We start from the raw sequence: 19962 nt of genomic DNA, 5'->3' as shown, positions 1-19962 counted from the left end.
TCAAAATCTTTCCTTTACTTTGTTGCTTCAGTCCCTGCTCAGGCTTTTAGAGCAATCCGATTAGTTCCATTTCCCCTTATTCTCTCTTGCATACGAATCAACGCCCCCTCCTAATAATTTCCCCGCCACTAGGGGTAATTAAAAGAAGACATTCAATTTATTAACTGCCGCGTGCCTGCTTTAAATAGCGCAGAGCAGAAATTATTTTAACATTCTTGCGATTCATGAAGCTATTTGTCCCACTCGGCCTATGCCAAGTCCTAATTGAGAAAGGAATATTCAATTTCCTTCCCTTTCTCCACTGCCCTTAAAATCATTCTCTGCCCATGTCTATCAGTTGCCCTATTAAGGACACTCGTTTTCTCCCCAGTACCTTCGGAGAAGTAAATTTCACATCACAATTATACCCCGCTCACTTTAAAAGTGTGGCAGAGGGTGGAGCCAATGTCTTGGCCTTCCCCCCGCCTTAACTCACAAGGTGCCTCCGACACAAGGTATCTCGTATTGTCTCGACGCCTTCTACATCTGTTTAACGTGAAGTTGGGCAAAAAGTTCTTCTTTGAGGTTCTCAACTCTTTCAAATTCTTTACTCAGGAGAGTTGCATGGAATAAGCCATGGAATATATTCGCATTTGGACATATTTGGACATATTATTGGTTTATAGTGGAGTCACAGAGAACAAGAGAACAAGCATGAAAATAGATTTGAGGCCAGATCGACTACGAAACAGTGCAGCAGATTCGAGATACTGTTTGATTTCCTCTTGCTCCTATTTCTTGTTTTCTTCAGCACCGGGGCACGAACTGTACATTAAGGCTCTCTTTCGTCGCTCTGCGTTCGGGAATCAGAGTGAATAAGGTTTAAGGAGGCCGGAGGAATAATTAGGTGATTAAATGTCAACGTCAGGTCAGGGAGATGACCGAGGTATCGGGGAGGGTGGAATTTGCGATAGGTAAGGCGGGTGGTGGGGGGGGGGGGAACTGCGGTGTACTGAGGATATTGAATTTGCTCTGCGTATGAGTTTGGTTGGAGAAGACTGGGCTAGATGGAGCAGAGAATAGAAATTATTAAGATATCGGAGTCCTGGGGGAAACATTGTGGAAACGTTATAAAACATCAAAGGGCTGACGGCAGATAGAAAATTGGTGGGGAGATTGGATACCGGAAGATCCACGACGGGCTTTGAAGTAGTCCCCTCACGGGCGCTCAGCTCCTATACTTCCCCCTGCAAATATTCCCCATATTGAAGGCGGCTGGCCATGGAGAGCCAATGAGCTCAAAGGTGCATCACCTAGCTCCACCCAAGTACAAACAGAACACATTATTCGTTATGTACGACCCGTTCTTGCTGGGGTCATAGGTGCTGACTTCCTCCCGACAGTGACCTAGAATTCCGCTCAATGTCCCTGGGGATCTGCGTATTTCTGATACTGACTGCAGACTCTTGAGACAAATCCGGAGAGTTCCCGGTTACTTGCTCAGTTTTATTTCCGCTGACGTTTCCTCTTAATTCCAACTTCTGTGTATTGTAATTCTGTTCTATGCACAATTATATATGGGATGCTTGAAAACTGGGAGGAATTTTTCGGATGGAATTGCTACTTTTGGGGTTATAAACGGGAATTGCACAAAAATCCAATCAACTCATTTCTACTGAGGGACTATCTTCAAAACGGAGTTCATCTTTACGATTAAAAAATGCAACGTAATGCTTTTTCTACCCATCCCTTCATCTTTTCCCTGCTTGCTGCATTCTGCCTACTTTCTCGAGGTTTTCTTTAAGAAGTGACATCCCCCAAAGGTGTTGTTAGCTGGAGGCCATCTTCACATCGTTCGTGTGGGCAATGCATCACAATTGAATCCTCAGTATTTACAAGGCACAGACTTCCCACGGATAATGACGACCGCTGGCCTACCAGGAATATAACAACTTCTTTGTGAGTTTCAGCTGGTATGTTTCAGCCTGTCAAAACAAACTGAATTGCACACGCACTCTGGACCATGAATCTGGTCCTAAATCTGCCCAGCTTCCTTCTCGTCAGTGTGTGAAACCTCATCCAGAGTCCGACCCCAACCATTGTACATTCTGCCCTCCGGGCCCACATTTATAATACCGAACTACCCAAGATCCGCCTCATTGTAAATAGGAGTTACCTGATACTACACGAGAGAAGCGCGTTATATTTAGTAACATTCAGTATCGCAAGGCGGACCTCGTGAATGTGTATATCTGCGGACGGTAAGTCAGCAGCACTGTTCACCTCACGGAATCGAGGATGGTATTTCAATTATCTTGGAAAGAATCAGCCAAAGTAGAACAGGCTTTGAAACTTAGTACTATGACGAATGTCACACTATACAATGCCGTTATTCCAGTGTGGAAACTGAGACAGACTTAACACTTAAACGTATTTATGAACTTTGGCTTTGTTTCAAGAATCACGATCACTAAATTTTCTTTATTACATTTGAAGAGCTTTGGATTTTCTTTGATAGGAGCTGGTAAGTGTTCAGCCACACGACAGTCAGCTGACTCGCAGCCCATTTCAAACCCTGGGCTTTAACTAATTTAGCGCAGCAGTTAGGACAATTGCTTTACTGCGCCGGCAATCGTCGACTAGAGTTCGTTTCCCGCCGCTGCTCGTGGGTTCACTCCGCGGGAATCCTCCGGGTGATCCCGTTTCCTCACGCATTCCAAAGACCTGGCATTAGTGAGTTGTAGGCATGCTCTAGAAGCGTGGCGACACTCGCGACCAGCCCCCAGCGCAGACTCTGTTGGTCGTTGACTAAAGACACATTTCACTGAATATTTTGATGTTTCGATGTCATCAGTAAAATAATCTTTAACCACTAATTTTGAACCCATACGCGGTAGAATATAAGAGTTTCTGAAGCCACTCAAGGCACTGTAATAGCAACCCATAAAATATTGTAAAACCAAGCCTTGGTTTATTACTCCTGGAACAAAATATATACAGAAATGCACATTGGCTGAGCGTCAGGAGGTAATGGTTTGTATATGACTGGTGTGTGTGCCGGGGCTTCAGCTATCTACTGTATTTATAAATATAACGCAGCTGGTGGAATAGAGAGAGAGAGAAAACATGTAAGTCTGAATTAATACAAAGGTCGCACAGTTGTGTACAATGCAGATTGAAGCACAAGATTACAGAATTAGTAATAGACAAGGGGCAAGAGATCTCAATAAAAACAATAGACCTAATAAGTATAGAACTGAGTACATTCCAAATGGCGAAGAGGTAGGAACAATGGAATTCTAAGTGGCTCAGGGGTTACAGGTACCTGGATTGTTGCTATAGAGCATTTAGAAAATAAATAAAGGTCAAAGTCAATCAGTGTCATATCCACCAGTACATTTACATACAGCTGCATTGCATCGAAAATTTTACTTGCAGCAGCATTTCAGACACGTTATCAGATAAGCAGCATTCACAAGATATACATAAATGTAAGGTTTTTTTTACAAGAAAGAACACATTTAGATCAAAAACAGTAAAGTCCACTTCAGTGCAATGGGATCAAGGTGGTTGCAAGATTTCTATGCTGCACTGATTAGGGTTGTGCCAATTGTTCAAGAAATGAACTGCTGAAGAGAAGACACTGTTTTTAAACCAGTTGGTATGAGACTTCAGGCTTTTGTACCTTTGGTCCAATGTTAGCTTTAAGATGGTATGGGCATTGGTGGGGAGCTTTGATAAAGGATAATAACACACACAAAATGCTGGAGGAACTCAGCAGGTCAGGAAGCATTTATAAGAAGGACAAAATAAAAGTCAGCCCTTCATTGGAAACAAGAGAAAATCTGCAGCTGCTGGAAATCTGAGCAACACATACAAAATGCTGGAGGAGCTCAGCAGGCCAGGCAGCATCTATGGGAAAGAGTACAGTCAACGTTTCAGGCCGAAACCCTTCAGCATGACTGAATTGGAGCCCTTCATTGGAGATGGGGAGGATGCGCTCGTGGCGAATCCACAACGTTCTGCAGATTTTTAAAACTCCTACACATTCCAATTGCCATACCAGAGTATAATGCAACCAGTCAGGATACTTTCAACAGAATAAGCATGCTAAGGAATGTTCAGCTTTATGCCTGTAGGATTAGCACACAGAACCAAAGCAAAATGTGGGGTAGGATAAGCTATTCTGCACTCTTACCTTGGCTTATTTTTGGCCTTGGTATTGCTGAAGTGGAATAATACCTGGATTCCAAAATTGAGTGATTATACTAACAAGAGTTAAATTCTTTGCAGTTGGTATTGTATTTTGCACTGTGGCCCCAGAGTTTTTCATTTGGCTGTATTCATGTGTATTCCTGTATGGTTGAATTTAGATGTTAAAGTGGTGATCAAAATACTAAGAGAAACTGATGGGTTTGATCTCCTTTCGTGGGAAGTCTCGAGGGCTTAGTCTAAAAATTAGAATTATGCCTTTCAAGAGTAAATGTAAAAAAATAATAGAAACTCTTAGCAAATAAAGCGGTATCTGTGATGAGGGTGTTGATGACGGGTCTCCATGATGGGTCTCAGCCCAAAACTGACTCTTTTTTTCTTTTCCAGCATTTTGTAAAAAGAGAGACAAGTTAACATTTCAGGTCAAAGAGTTTTATTAGGATTGGAAAAGTGAGAATGAAGAGGCGAAGGGAACAAAGACAATGAGTATAACAGGGTGGAGACGAAGACTACCCAAGTCAAGTTTATTGTCATTTAACTATGTACATGTATACCGTCAAATGAGACAAATACCATCAAATGAGATGTAGAAGATAATAGTTATTGGAAATCTAAAATAAAATCAAATGCTTGAAATGCAGGTCAGTTAGCATATGTGAATAATAATGACTGAATTAATATGAAAAACATTTTCAATAATGGATCACAATTGAAACTTTATTATATACAGTGGCTGTGATACTGATGGCAGAGAGAGTAAAGTGGCTGCATAGGTAGTTTGTATAAAAGACACAATCGAGGCATTTGAACTACTAGCTGACAGACTGCTAGCTGAAATGTCAAGAGCCTGGTGGCAGTAGAGCAGGGAGAAAATAAATATCTGAATTAAAGTGCCAGGAAAATTCCCACTAACCACCTCCAATAGAGTGTCCTTCTGAACTTTAATATTGGAAGGCTGGATCTTTGGCCCCTTTAAGAAGTCAGATTCAAACATTGCTATAGAACCATAGAACCATTCTTGTCTGTGACCGTATCAAAGGAGTAGGAGATGGTGAAGCTGGATATCAGCCACAAGTTATGTTTCACTCAGTTACATAGAAATAAATTAAAAAAAGCAGCATTAACAGTGTCTATTAACATCCAGTATGCAGAGGTCCTGAAGAAACAAACTACCAATACTGCAGGTAGCCCAGACCAGACTAATACCGTGCAGAGCTCTGAGGTTCGCACTTAAAACAACAACAAAGACATGTGGAAGCTCATGGATGGAAAAGCCATTCCCATTACTGATATTTACCCACCAGGTGATGTCTACCTCCACTCGCTTGAGCTAAGCCTCCACTGTGGTACTGTGGATGGATCCTATCCGCAAACTTCACCTCGGTCTGTCCCTCTGGTTTTACCTTCGTACCCAAGCAGTGAAAATCTGATGTCATGACTATCCTTAAAAAAAAACTCAGAAAATGCTGGGATTATCTGGCGGAGATAAAAACACAGTTAATGTTTCAGATGTTGCTTGTTTAACAGCCAGCATAGGACATAAAACAGTAGAGGCCCTTCAGCCCATGATGGTGTGCTGCCCTTTTAACTTGCTTCTCAATCAACCTATCCCTTCACTCCTACACAGCCCATAGCCCTCCATTTTTCTTTCATCCATGTAATTATCAAACAGTCTCTTAAGTATTACTAAAGTATCAGCTCTACCGTCACACCCAGCAGTGTGTTTCAGACACTTACCACTCTGTATAATAAACCAACCTATGACATCTCCCCACAAAATTCTTCCACACACATTAAAGGGATGTCCTCTGGTATTGGCCATTGCTGCAATGGAAAAGAGACATTGGCTGTTCACTGTCAGTTCCCTTTATAATCTTTAACATCTTTACCAAGCCATCTCTCATCCTTCTTCACTCCAAAGAGGAAAACCCTAGCTTGCTCAAAATCATAGAGATACCCTCCAATCGAGGCAGTATCCTAGCAATTCTCCTCTGCACCCTCTCTATAGCTTCCACATCCTTCCAAAAATGATGCAACCAGAACTGAACACAATACTCCAAGTGTGGCCTATCCAAAGTTTTATAGAGCTGCAACATTACCTTGTAGTTCTTGAACACATTTCCTAACTAATGAAGGCCAACACACAGAACATCCTATCAACTTGTGCTGTAATTTGGAGGGATCTATGGACTTGGAAACCAAGATTCCTCTGTTCCTCCACTCTGCTAAGAATTTTGCCTTTGGCATTGTGTTCTGCCCCCAGGTTCAACCTTCAAAGGTGCATGGAGTGAACTCCATCTAACTATCTACCCTGCCTAAGCTGCTCTTAGTTCAAAATTAGGAAAAGTTAAAAATCAAAATGTGTCAGGTGAGTTGGTTTGTTGGTTGAGAAAGTAAAAGTAATTTCTGTGAAAAGCTGGAGACCAAGCGGAAATGGATTGTTGTCACCTGAGAAGGAGTTTAGTTGCTTTTAACTGTCCAAATTATTCTTTGGCTCCAGTGCTCTCTGCCAAAATTATTCATGTTTCTAAGAGTTCTGCAATTCAAACATAACCACTGCTTCATTTTCCTATTAAAAGTCATAAAATCCCTCTCCCCAAAACCCTTCACCCTCACCCCCAATTATAGAGGCAAGGGGTTTTTTTTCTGCCTAAGATTAAGATAATCCATTCCACTGCCTCCGTGGTGTCCTTTGCTTCCGCTTACGCACTGAACCATGCCTCAGCTATCTCTCCCTGTGATTGTTTTGGATCCATGACATTCTCTACTTTCTCCCGTTAAGCCCCCTCTTTAATTACCATGTCCATGAAACTCTAACCTTTCCTCAGTGAACTGACAACTGCTCTTTCTTCCGTACTGGTCCTCATGCCAGCTAATATTGCAAATGGATTCCTCTACTCATATACTAAGACATTCCTTTTCAATTCTGCTTTCTTTCCCATTCCTCCTTTCATCACCAGGAAAATGTTCTAATCTTACTTACCTCAAACCGCCACCAAATTTCAATCTCCCTTTCCTCTCCATTCATAGAGTGCAGATGCACCTCACAAATCTCGCAATGACTCCAACTACAGAGGTGATTGACTGACTCATCCACATTAATTGCTTCCTCAGCAGCCTGTGGTGAGATTGAGATGTGCTCTGAAGCCCTAAGATTTATTTGGTGCAGTAATCACTAACTCAACAATAGTAGTGCCCAGATAATTTCTCAGTACATTACAACTGGCAATAATGAGAGTTAAAAAGTTCAGAGGGGAAAAAATGCATACTTGGTTGAAACTCTTCAAAGAAACCAACAACTTACTGCAGGAACTCAGCAGGTTAAGAAGCTCCTTGAAGAACCAAGGATTGTTTATTGGTAGCACTGAATACAAAAGCTGAAAACTCTGCAGTCACCAACCAGTGGTGCACAGAGACACAGTAAGTCAGACAGCAGCGCTTAAAAAAGTAAGCATTAGTCAGTAGTACTGTGAGGGACTGAAAGACACCAATAATCAGAGCAAAAGCAGGAGAATTAAACATAGAACTATGATTGAACAGAGTGCATTGAAATCTTGACTACAACAAACACTGTGACTGATCTGACAACAGATGGAACATAATTGCTGTTCAAACCCTGAGTGAATATATGGGAAGCCCGAGGAGTGTACAGTCAAGGTTATGAATTCTTCACAGTATATATACAGTAGATGTAATCAATTGCATTGATCAGCACACAGTAACTGAGCACAAATTCAGCCCCAGACAATTAACCCAGAATAGTGGGACTTCTTCACGGAGTGAGGCAACATATCCAATAGGGTGATCCAGAGAGAGAAGATCTGTGTTACAATGAAGTCAAATAAGATAGAACAGAACTAGGCTGGTTTGGCCTCTATGGTATTCCTGGGATGGTGGGAAGCAGCAAGATTTCAAGATAAAGTTTCAAGTGTACATGCCATCAGTAGATGTGAATATTGATTAAAAATAGCAGTGTTACATTACGGACAATGATAACAACTTCAGAAAATTCAGCCTTTGACCTAAGTCCTATTGTATTGAAATGCAGCATATTTCAGCAAAATAACGAAGGTCCAAATATAATTTGTTTTATAATAGTTGTTGATTAGAAATGCACATAAAGCAACTGATTTTACTAAGCCAAGAGGGAAACTGCAGATCAATTGGAGAGAAGAGTTTGATGTCCATATTGATACTATGAAACCATATTTGAAAACACTATTACATAAATGTGAAGAATTACTGCCTACAAGGTATACATTTATATTAGGCCTGCTGCCAAACTGTTATAATATAAACTTGACTAGAGCCATTTTATTGCTTAAAGGATACATGGAGAAAGAATTAGATAAGTTAATGAAGAGTGGAGTTGGAATGAAAACTAAATTGAATGCGCAACCATGATGGCAGCAAGTTTGAAAGATGTTGTCAAATCTAGATGTGTTACACATGGACAACCAATCAAATGCAACCAAAGAGAATCAACCTTACCTCACTTTAAATGCATATAACAGCCCATAATATCCCCCATCAAGATGTCTACATCCATGATACTTCTCATGTTCTTGATCTCCTCATTAACTTTCAACCCCTTGGCATTGACCACCTCATTTTCCATAGATGTCCCTATACACTTCTATCTCCCATCAAGAAGGTCCTTAAAGCTCTTTGCTTCTTTATCAATAAAAGAACCAACCAGTTCACCTCCACTGACACCCTCAAAAATTTTGCCTTTGACTGCTCTCACTTTCTCCACACTTGAGGAGTAGACATGGGCACCTGCAAGGGTCCCTGCTATATCGTTTTTGTTGGCTAAGTACAACAGTCCATGTTCCAAGCCTTTGCTGGTAATGCTCCCCAACTCTTCCTCCACTACACTGATGACTGCATTATTGCTATTTCATGCACCCATACTGAGCTTGCCAATTTCTTCAATTTTGCCTCCAACTTCTACCATACTCTTAAATTTATTTGGTCCATTTGGTGACATCTCTCTCCCGTTTCTCGATCTCACTGTCTCCGTCTCTAGAGACAAACTGTCGACTGACGTCTTTTATAAATCAGCGGATTGATTCCCACAGCAAGCCTGACTATACCTCTTTCCACCCTGTCTCATGTTAAAAAAAATGTTATTCCTGTTCCTTCACCTCCGCCACATCTGTTCTCAGGATGTGGCTTTCCTTTCCAGGACATCAGAGATGTTCTCTTTCCTTAAAGGAAGGGGATTCCTTTCTTCCACCATCGAAGCAGCCCTCATCCACATTTCTTTCATTTCCCAGACATGCATGCTCACCCCATCTTGTCGCTGCCTTAACAGGGATAGAGTTCCTCTTGCCTTTACCCACCAATCCATGAGCTCTACATCCAACACATTATCTTCTGCAATTTCCACCACCTCTGAAGGGATCCTACCACCAAACACATCTTTACCTCTCCCCACCCTCCGCTTTCTGCAGGGATTTCTCCCTCCATGATTCCCTCGTCCATTCGTCCCTCCCTGCTGTTCTGCCTCCTGACACTCAACACTGCAAGCGGCCAAGGTGTGATACCTGCCCATTCACCTCCTCCCTCACCTCCATTCAGTGCCCCAAACAATCCTTACAGGTGAGGCAACACTTCACCTGCGAATCTGCTGGGGTTTTCCATTGTGTCCGGCCTCCTCGACATTGATGTCGTAAACTGGGGGACCGCTTCGATGAGCGCCTGTGCTCCATCCACCAAAAGCAGAACTTCCCAGTGGCCAGACCAAGGATTTTAATCCTGATTCCCAGTCCATGGCCTCCTCTTGTGCCATGAGGAGGCTTCCCTCAGGGTGGAAGAGCAACACCTTATATTCCTGCTGGGTATCCTAAAACCTGATGGCATGAATATCAATATCTCCTAGTAAAAAAAATCCCTCCCCCTCCCATCTTCTATTCCCCACTCTGGCCTCTATCCTCTTCTCACCTGCCTATCAACTCCCCCTGGATCCCCTTTTCCATTCTTTTCTCCTGTGGTCCACTCCCCTTTACTATCAGATTCCTTCTTAGCAGCCCTTTACCTTTCCTATCCTCTTAGCTTCGCTTATCACTTTCTAGCTAGCCTCCTTCCCCTCCACCCACCATTTTATTCTGGCATCTTCCTGAAGAAGGGTTTCACTTGAAATGTTGGCTGTTTATTCATTTCCATTGATGCTGCCTGGCCTGCTGAGTTTCTCCAGCATTTTGTATGTGTTGCTTTGGATTTTCAGCATCTACAGAATTTCTCCAGTCCATTATGCCAATTTGTTAAGTCATCACAAGATGTACCATATGCTATTAACTTAATTATCAGTAAACTTGGCTGCTTCTACTAAGGAATACAATCTCCATATTTTACAAGAAATTCTCAGATGATTATATAACCACAATGTGAATTCAAATTAAGTAATTGTGGTTTTGTTGAACTGGATGTTATAAATCATGGATGTCAATAGTTTACAATCTTTCAACGACAAATTTGAAGGCTTGAAATTTGTCTGGCAGAACCCAGATCTTCTATGGGTTCCAGATTTACACATATTTAATGGTAATACCAGTTCATTGATTGACACTGCACAGAAACAAATTCTTCAACCCATTGAGTCTACACCAATTATCAACTGTGTACTTACAGTAAACCTGCATTAATCCATTTCTTTATTCTTCCTCTATTCTTTCTTTTCCTTTTTCTTGAGATACAGCATGGAATATGTCCTTCTAGCCCTTTGAACTGTGCCACCCAGCAATCCCCTGATTAAATCCTATCCTAATCATGAGACAATTTACAATGACAAATTAACCTATCAACCAGCATGCCTTTGGAGTGTGGAAGGAAACTAGAGCACCTGGAGAAGAGACCCATGCACGGTTGAGAAGGTCTAAGCATCTGCAAAGGTCGGTTAACAGACAAACCCCTCCAAAAGGAGAAGGTTTTGTCAGTGTTTGTGATGTAAGCAGACATGGCATTTGTTTTACAGTTAAGGTGTCCTGTACTTAGAAATTGCATTTCATCCTTTTTTGGTGCACAAACATGGTAGTAATGCCCAGTCAGATCTCTTGCAAACAGTCATGAATGTGGCCACAATTAGATTGGAAACAGCACCATGGTGGGTTGTACACTGAATTAATTGCTTAAGTGCAATCTATAAAATTCCCATTGACAGCTACATGCAAAGCTCCTAATTGTTGTGGCATTACTGCAGTGATCACTGGAAAGCGTGAGTTAGAACTCTCACCATGGCAACGGTAGTGCACCTATACAAAGAACACTATTGGGAGGCTGGAATCCAGAGATGAGGAAGATCAGTGAGCATTCACTGAGGCCATCAGCTGCACTGACTGAATGCCATGTGGTGAGTGGCCCCACATCAGAGAGAGTAGTGATCAAAAAGGCAGACAACACAGGACAATGCTGTGATGTATGCTGTGCAGTTTTGGCCACCTACCTACAGGAAAGATGTAAATAAGGTTGAAAGAGTACAGAGAAAATTTACAAGGATGTTGCCGGGACTGGAGGACCTGAGTTATAAGAAAAGATTGAATAGTTTAGGAGTTTATTCCTTGGAATGTAGAAGATTGAGGGAAGATTTGATAGAGGTACATAAAATTATGAAGGATATAGACAGGGTAAATGCAAGCAGGCTTTTTCCACTGAGTTTGGGTGGGACTACAACCTGAGGTGAAAGGTGAAAAGTTTAGGGAAACATGAGGAAAAGCTTCTTCACTTAGTGGGTTGTGAGAGTGTGGAGCATGCTGCCAGAATAAGTAGTGTATGCGTGAAAGCTTGATTTCAATGTTCAAGAGAAGTTTGGATAGGTACATGGATGGTAGTGGTATGGAGGGCTCTGGTTCTGGTGCAGGTGGATGGGACTAGGCAGTTAAATGGTTTGGCATGAACTAGATGGGCCAAAGTGCCTGTTTCTGAGCTATGACTATATGCAGAGTATACAAAGTCTACCATTGTTGCATTGATAATGAAATTTCAGCTCTCCTGAGCATTGGAAACCAGTCTGGAGATGTCGTATGCAAGTCATTGATGGTTCCCATTAGCGGACTCTTCAGCAAACTCAGCACTTTGTGCTGTTAATATTCATATGGCTGTTCAACAAAGTTTGCAGCTGGCACTCAAAACCTCTGATTTATGGAAGTAAGGGAGAAAAATGCCATGGCAATCAGTGGTACCGTAATATGTGCAACTAGCACTGGGAGATGACAGATCAATGATGCTTTGAATTGTACAGTCAATTTCCCAATGGGAGCAATTTCACCCAGAAATGACCGCTTAATCACGCAACATTTAAAAAAAAATATGCACGAGAATAATAAGAGCTAATGGATCCAATTTCTACGATTTTCTTTTGTACTGGAGGTTATTTAATGCAATAAACACCATCTACAACAGTGACTCACAGAGCTTCTCCCTTTACAAACCATGAATTTTGTGCTGCTTAAAGCACCTTGGCGCATTATAAGTTTTTAATAGGAATTCAAGTCAATTATTTTATGTAAATGCATTCAATGCAATTCTTTTTAAATTGCAATCAGTGCACTTCATTTAATTCTACCAATTACTGTTTAATTTTATGAAGATGTTAATTACCAAGAGGATTGTGCCTACTGTTGCACCTTTCCTATAATTTTATAATTACACAGCAAAGGCCTTATTTAATGATGTATCACCAGAAGCAAATGAGATAATTTCTTTTGCCTTTCAAGTTGATTTATCAATTAGAACAGGAAGTGTAATGGAAGAAGGATGCTCTAATTATTACAGTTATAACATTTGTGTTGTCTCTCCTCTTGCCAAAAGATGTTAGCAAAAAATTATTATGTAAAGACAGCTGCAGTAACATTAAGCAACACACACACACACACACACACACACACACAGGAGGAACTCAGCAGGTCAGGCAGCAACTATGGAAATTAACAGATTGTTGATATTTCGGGTCGAGACTCTTATTCAGGACTTAGAAGGAAGGAGGAAGATGCCAGAATAAAAAGTTCGGGGGAGAGGAAGGAGGCTAGGTGATAGGTGAAGCCAGATGGGTAGGAAAGGTCAAGGGCTGGAGATGAAGGATTTTGTAGGAGAGGAGAATGGACCGTAGGAGAAAGGGAAGGAGGAGGGGACTGGGGGGAAGGTAATAGGCAGGTGAAGAGGTCAAAGGTCAGTGGCAAATAGCGGGAGAGTGAGTGGGGGGGGGTGAATTTTTTCACCAGAAAGGAGAAATTTATATTCATACCATCAGGTAGGTTGGAGGCTATCCAGATGGAATACAAGGTGTTGCTCCTCCACCCTTAGGGTGGTGCCATCTTAGCACAAGAGAGGCCATGCATTAAATTCTGGGTGTGTCACGAAGATGGGTAAAAATTTCAGCCCTATAACATCATAATTCAGAATATTAATTTACAGTTTAATAACAACTGGACAAAAATACATACCGCTGTATCCTTGTCAAATTTTTCTTTAGTTATATTGAGGTCCAGAGTAGCCCATTACGCTTTACGATTTTACAACTGCTCTCCAGCTTTTGTCAAAGTGAATTTACAGTATGGCTAAATTTCACCCAGCCTGGAAAGAAAGCAAAACATTCTCATATGAAAAATATGGTTGTCTTATGGTTTAATACACATATGTATCTGTATGTTTTATTTTGTTGTATGTTTGTTGTTTTAATGTTTTAAATATCTCTTTATTGCTTTTGGAAAACTTGCAAACTAGAGAGAGGAGCATACCTTTGTCACATACAAGATGAACCTTCCAAGGGAGATTTGCCAGATACATGTTTAAAAAAAACACTGAAATGTCAGTACTTAGATTAACTCTCCAAGAATTGATGAAATTCCTGTTGCAAGCAATTGGTCCAATTGCAAAAAAGATAGCAGAGCAAATCAAAGTGAGTAGAAACTACTTTACCTCTGGTGAAAGGAAAAAATTACATCTATTTCCAATGTAATTTTGAGCTTTAATCTTTGTATAAAACATTCATAGCTTTGAACATGTTGTGAAGTGGAATTTTATTCAGAAGTTCAAAGTACATTTGTTGTCAAAGTATGTATTGATCTCCTTACAGGCAGCCACAAAACAAAGAAACCCAAAGGAACCTAAATAAAAGAAGACTATCAAACACCCAGTGTGCAGGGAGAAAAACAGGCAGATTGTGCAGACAATAAAAGTAAGCAAATAGCATCCACAACAAAAGTGTGTCCATAGACAAGGCCTGGAGTAGGTCACAACCTCAGCCTCACTTTAGCACAGGGCTGAGTAAATGTCGTGGAGCAGCAAGCAGAAGTGGCCTGACCCTCGTCACTTATCCTGAGACCCTGCCTTTGTAATCCACCTGGCCCAGTGTTTAAGTCATCCAAGCATCAGGTCATTCCTCGCACTCCGACGTGGGCCCTATCGCATCGATACGCTCTGGGCCTGGACCCCGTCACCATATTTCAGCCCGTTCCTGGCCTTTCCAAATTGGTCTTGTGCTTAGATTGGTCAAACCTTGCTCTCGGTTTAGGTGGAATGGCCTCAAAAAATGCCTTATTCCAGATCATTTTTCTCTCCTGCTTCCATACTACAAATGAAGTGACTCTGAAATTTTGAATACATTAGACAGGACACTATTTGTGAACATCAACTCAGTCAAGGAACAATTGCATGATTTGTAGTTGGGAGTGAACTAGCTCACACCTCTTCTGTTGTGACTGTGACACATAGGTCTGTCTTCTATTCTAAGTAATTTTCCATGATCTTTCTCATGTCAAAAATCTTGGCCATAGTTTTCTGACCTGCTCTAGAAGTGCCTCAGGTAGGTTTGTAATGACCCATTGAATTGAATCTGAGAAAGCTTTTATTCTTATACAAGGGAGAAAAATGTTTTCTTTTGGTTTTGATTGCAACAGCAGCACAATGGAAGTATTATGGCATTACTACTTCCAGCTAAACATTGTTCAAGATGCTGTGTGAAGCTTGAGTAAACTTTTGGCTAATGCTTTGAACTATTCTGTTGGGTTTATATCCTATATAGAAACATTGCCAGACTCAGTTGTTTTCTCACTTCTCCACTTCAGTCGGTGGAGAGACTACTGATCAAAGTCATATTGATCAATCATTGAGTAGTCTTTGAAGTATTCAGACCTTCTCTGCATATTTTCTTCCTAGTTTACGATGAGGTTTGTACCATCATTAGATTTTAGGGGAGTTTTGGATAGCTTAACAACTGTTTTGAGAGTGAAAGTAGAGCTTATCTGTCATACAGATGTAGTACTGAATTTCTACAGCTGCTTTCTTCCTTCACCTACCCGACACTTCCATAGACAGACATGTTCCACAGATTCTTGATTCTTTCTTTCATTGAATAGGAAATGAAATTGTTCAGCCAAGTCACAGATATCTTTGCTCTGTTTGGAGAATCCTTTTGTTCTCTTCTGCCCAAGGTGATGCTCCCTTCACTTTGGGCCCAGTTCTGATTTAGCCATGTCCAATACCCATCTCTGAAATGGTTTCATTTTCCTGTTGAGACGCCAGTGTACGGTGAACATGAAGATTGCTGTGGTGTGACTGCTGACATTTTACTGGGTAAGCAATGCCCTTATGATCTGGTATATTAGAAGCTGTTCATTTGAATCCATGCATCTTGAATTATGTGGGAACTATACCTGAACACTGTTTGTCATTCTGCTTTGTCCGGTCTTCTGTGTCAGGAAAGCAATGAAAATTCTGAATTTGCATCCTTGATGATATGTTCAATAAAGTGCCATTATTTGGGCTATTGATACAGCCTTTTTTTTTAATGTGTCATTTTACCTTTAAGTGGTTTTGACAGTGAGTGTCTGTGTTTTGTACATTTACAGATCATTTGACCCACTCCACTTTGTTCTGGCATATCTTTCAAATCACTGTTTTCTCCAGTAACTTAAGTGGTGAAGTCTCTTAACAGAATGAGTACAGGACACAGTAAAATGGCTCTCACCTTCCTTCCTTGCAGGTCACCACAAGTACAAAGCCATGGTTAGAAGTAGCATGCCACAGGAACTTGGAACTGGAGTTTCACAATCCACGCATCTGGGCTGAAATGGTGATCCTGAAGTAAGTTCAAAGAGATGGTCTGATTGCCATCCTACTTCATCCTCTGCTTTGCATTTCCAGCAGAAAAGTTAGTCACTGCTGAGCTCATTGAAGGGACCTCTTGTCTCAGGTCTTGTCTCTTGTAGTGCTGCTCTGTCAACAGTTTTTCTCTCAGGATTTCGTGCTCTGAATCTTGCATAGGATGTGGAGATTCCTTGCTCTTAGAGTACTTTCTTCATTGCTGCTATTTGATCTCTGCCAGAATGATGAGTCAGCCAGAAAAACGAGCTGGGCAGGCAAGGTTTATGTCATCTTTTCTAGCTCTCTCTCTCTTAAATCAGAGGAATAGTGTTACCCAAAGAAAGGTCTGCTTAGTCTGCTAGGGTGCTGTCAAAACAATGTTGCTGCCAAGGGAAGAAGCGTAACCAAAGTCAACCAGTCGTTCAATTGTGACTCTGTCAGAAAAGGGAAGGCAGAACATCAGATAGTGGAGAGCACCCATGTGGCATTCCCCCCAGCAATAAATACTGTTGGGGACGACGACCTACCTGGTGGAAGCAACAGTGGCCGTGCCTCTGACACTGAGGCTCAGAAGGGCAGGAGACTGAAAAGGATGGCAGCAGTTATAGGGGACTCTACAGTCAGGGGACAGATGGTCAATTCTGTGGATGCAAAAAAAAGAAACAGATGGTAGTTTGTCACCCACGTGCCAGGGTCTGCGATGTTTCTAGACGCGTCCACAATATCCTGGAAAGGGAGGGTGAGCAACCAGAAGTCATGGTACCAACGATATAGGTAGAAAAGGGGAGGAGGTCCTGAAGACAGAATACAGGGAGTTTGGAAGGAAGCTGAGAAGCAGGACGTCAAGGGTAGTAATCTTGGAACAGCTGCCTGTGCCACGCGATAGTGAAGATAGGAATAGAATAATAAGGTGGTGGATAAATGCATGGCTGAAGAATTGGAGCAGGGGGTAGGAATTCAGATTTCTGGATCATTGGGACCTCTTCTGGGGCAGGTGTGACCTGTACAAAAGGGATCGGTTGCACTTGAATCCGAGTGAGACTTATATCCTTGTGGGTATGTTTTGCCAGAACTGTTGGGAGTGGTTCAACTTAATATGGCAGGGGGATGGGAACTATTTTGACAGAGCTGAGGATGAGCCAGCAGGTTTACAAATAGATGATGTAATATGTAATATAAATGCAAGGAACGGTAAGCCAATGATTGGGTACAACTGTAGACAGAGCAAAGAGTTAAGTTATACCGCAGAGGCAAAATTCATAAGGGTGAAGAATGCAGGACTGAAAGTGCTGTAATTAAATGCCCTTAGCATTCGGAATCAGGTGGATGAACTCATGGCACAATTACAGATTGATCGGTATGATGTTGTGGGCATCACTGAGTCATGGCTGAAAAATGGTCATAGTTGGGAGTTTAACCTCAAAAGATATACTTTGTATCAAAAGGACAGGCAGGAAGGCAAGGGTGGTGGTGTGGCTCTATTGGTAAGGGATGGAATTACATCTTTAGTAAGAGGTGACATAGGGTTAGATGTAAGGTGTTCCTTCTTCCATGTTATTTGTGAAGGCTAATAAAATGGCTTCTTTGTTATGTTATAATAAAATAGCTTCTCTGTAATGTTAACTGCTGAGTTAATGGTAGCAGCTTGTTTGGGTTATAATTACTGATAACAAGAATTGTATTCATTTGCTAACCAATTGGAATAGATGTTATTCTTTCTTGTGTGTCTGTAAGTTATCGTTTTCCGCGGGCTTTGGTCAGAAGGCGCGATGGGGACAGAGAGAGGAGACACGACCTGAGAGATGCTGTAAGCTGGGCGACAGAACAGACCCCGAGTGGGAGTCCGAGGCCCAGGGTCTTCAGCGAGGAGAGGAGACACGGACAGACTCGATTAGAGCGTTTGGTTGATCACTGAGGGTGGTCCCATTCTTGGGTCGGTGGAGTTCGGAGGACATCGACTGGAAGAAGGGGGACCCGGTTCTGTAAGAGCTCCAACGATGTGTGCACAAACTGGTTAATAATAATGGCATCTTTTTCTTTTTCTTTTTTTTTTAAAAACAGTTAAACAGTTCAACAGTTCTTATTTTGGTCCTTTACCATCCACATAGTCAAAGTAAGAGTTATAAAGTGTAATCATTTAATCACATATGGTGTGCTGTCTGTTATTTGTTGTGGTGGGGTACATCACACAGCATCTACACAAACTTGATTACCCAGTTTGGCGGGGCTGAAGGCTGCTCCCCCTAGACGAAAGTGAGCTGAGCGAGCCTGAGGCTTACCAGGAGGCTACATGTTGAATTTTTACAGAGAATGTTGAATTTTTGTGTGTGGTGTTAAGAAACTGCAAAAGTCAAAATAAAATATTATGGGAATCATAAATAAGTCCCCAAATAGTAGCCACAATGTGGGGTTGAGATTGAAAAAGGAGCTGGAAAAGGCATTTAAATAAGGGTAATGTCTCAGTTGTAATGGGGGACTTCAATATACAAGGGGATGAGGAAAACCAGATTGGTGTTGGATTGCAAGAGAGGGTATTTGTTGAATGCCCATGAGGTGGCTCTTTAGAGCAACTTGTAGTTGAGCCTACTGGGCAAAGCCATCTTAGATTGGGTGTTGTGTAATGACTCAGATTTTACTAGTCAGCTTAATGCAAAGAAACCTTAGGAGGCAGGGATCATAATATGATTGAATTCATACTGCAATTTGAGAGGGAGTCACATACATCAGTATCGCAATGGAATAAAGGGAATTATGGCAATTGTCCCGTATCAGACCGCAAAGCACTCCAGTGTGTGGTGAAAACTGCCCAGCAGATTATCGGCACCCAATTGCCCACCATTGAGAACATCTACCATAAACACTGCCTGGGCAGGGTGAAAAGCATTATCAAGGATGCATCTCACCCTAACCATGGACTTCTTACTCTCCTCCCATCCGGTAGGCGCTACAGGAGCCTCTGCTCCCACACCAGCAGGCACAGGAAGAGCTTCTTCCCTGAGGCTGTGACACTGCTGAACCTCTCATCACAACGCTAAGCAGTATTGCATCTGTATTGTACTGTCTCAGTACTTTTATATTTGTGTGCTGTAGCACTTTTTTTAAATTCGCAGTTATTTTGTAAATAACACTATTCTTTGCATTTCTGGTCAGATGCTAAATGCACTTAATTGGCTTTGTATCTGTACTCCACACAATGACAATAAAATTGAATGTAATCTAATCTAATTACAGAAGCATAGAGAGCAGCTTGCCCAGGTGGATTGGAGGTAGATACTGGCAGGGATGATGGCAGAACAGAGATGACTGAAGTTTCTGGTAATAGTTTACAAGGCGCAGGATAGCTGTGCCCCCCAGGAGATGTTCTCAAGTGGCAGGGCTAGATGACTGTAACTGACAAGGGAAGTTAAAGACTTATAAGCCAAGGAAAGGGCATACAAAGGTAGCAAAAGTGTGTAGGAAGGTGGATGATTGGGAAGCTTTTAAAATCTAACAAAAGGCAACTGAAAATGCTACAAGAAGGAAAGGATGAAATATGAGGGCGGACTAGTTGATAATATAAAGCAGGATACTAAATGTTTTTTCAGTTATATAAAGAATAAAAGGGAGCTAAGAGTTGATATTGCAAAAATGATGCTTGTGAGGTAGTAACGGGGGCAAAGAAATAGCAGATGAACTTAATAAGTACTTTTG

At 41.6% G+C, this 19962-nt stretch overlaps 1 long non-coding RNA gene across 1 annotated transcript; it reads left to right on the top strand.

Moving 5' to 3' along the window:
• Positions 1 to 1730: 1730 nt before the first annotated feature.
• On the top strand, positions 1731 to 18369 carry LOC140203436 (uncharacterized). Its single transcript, XR_011887365.1, has 3 exons — positions 1731 to 2240; positions 16172 to 16272; positions 18007 to 18369. It is a non-coding gene; the product is annotated as an uncharacterized lncRNA (long non-coding RNA).
• Positions 18370 to 19962: the final 1593 nt, after the last annotated feature.

This window comes from Mobula birostris, chromosome 9 (genome assembly GCF_030028105.1).
Source record: "Mobula birostris isolate sMobBir1 chromosome 9, sMobBir1.hap1, whole genome shotgun sequence".
Lineage (NCBI taxonomy): Eukaryota > Metazoa > Chordata > Chondrichthyes > Myliobatiformes > Myliobatidae > Mobula > Mobula birostris.
This window is presented reverse-complemented; position numbering and strand designations above follow the sequence as displayed.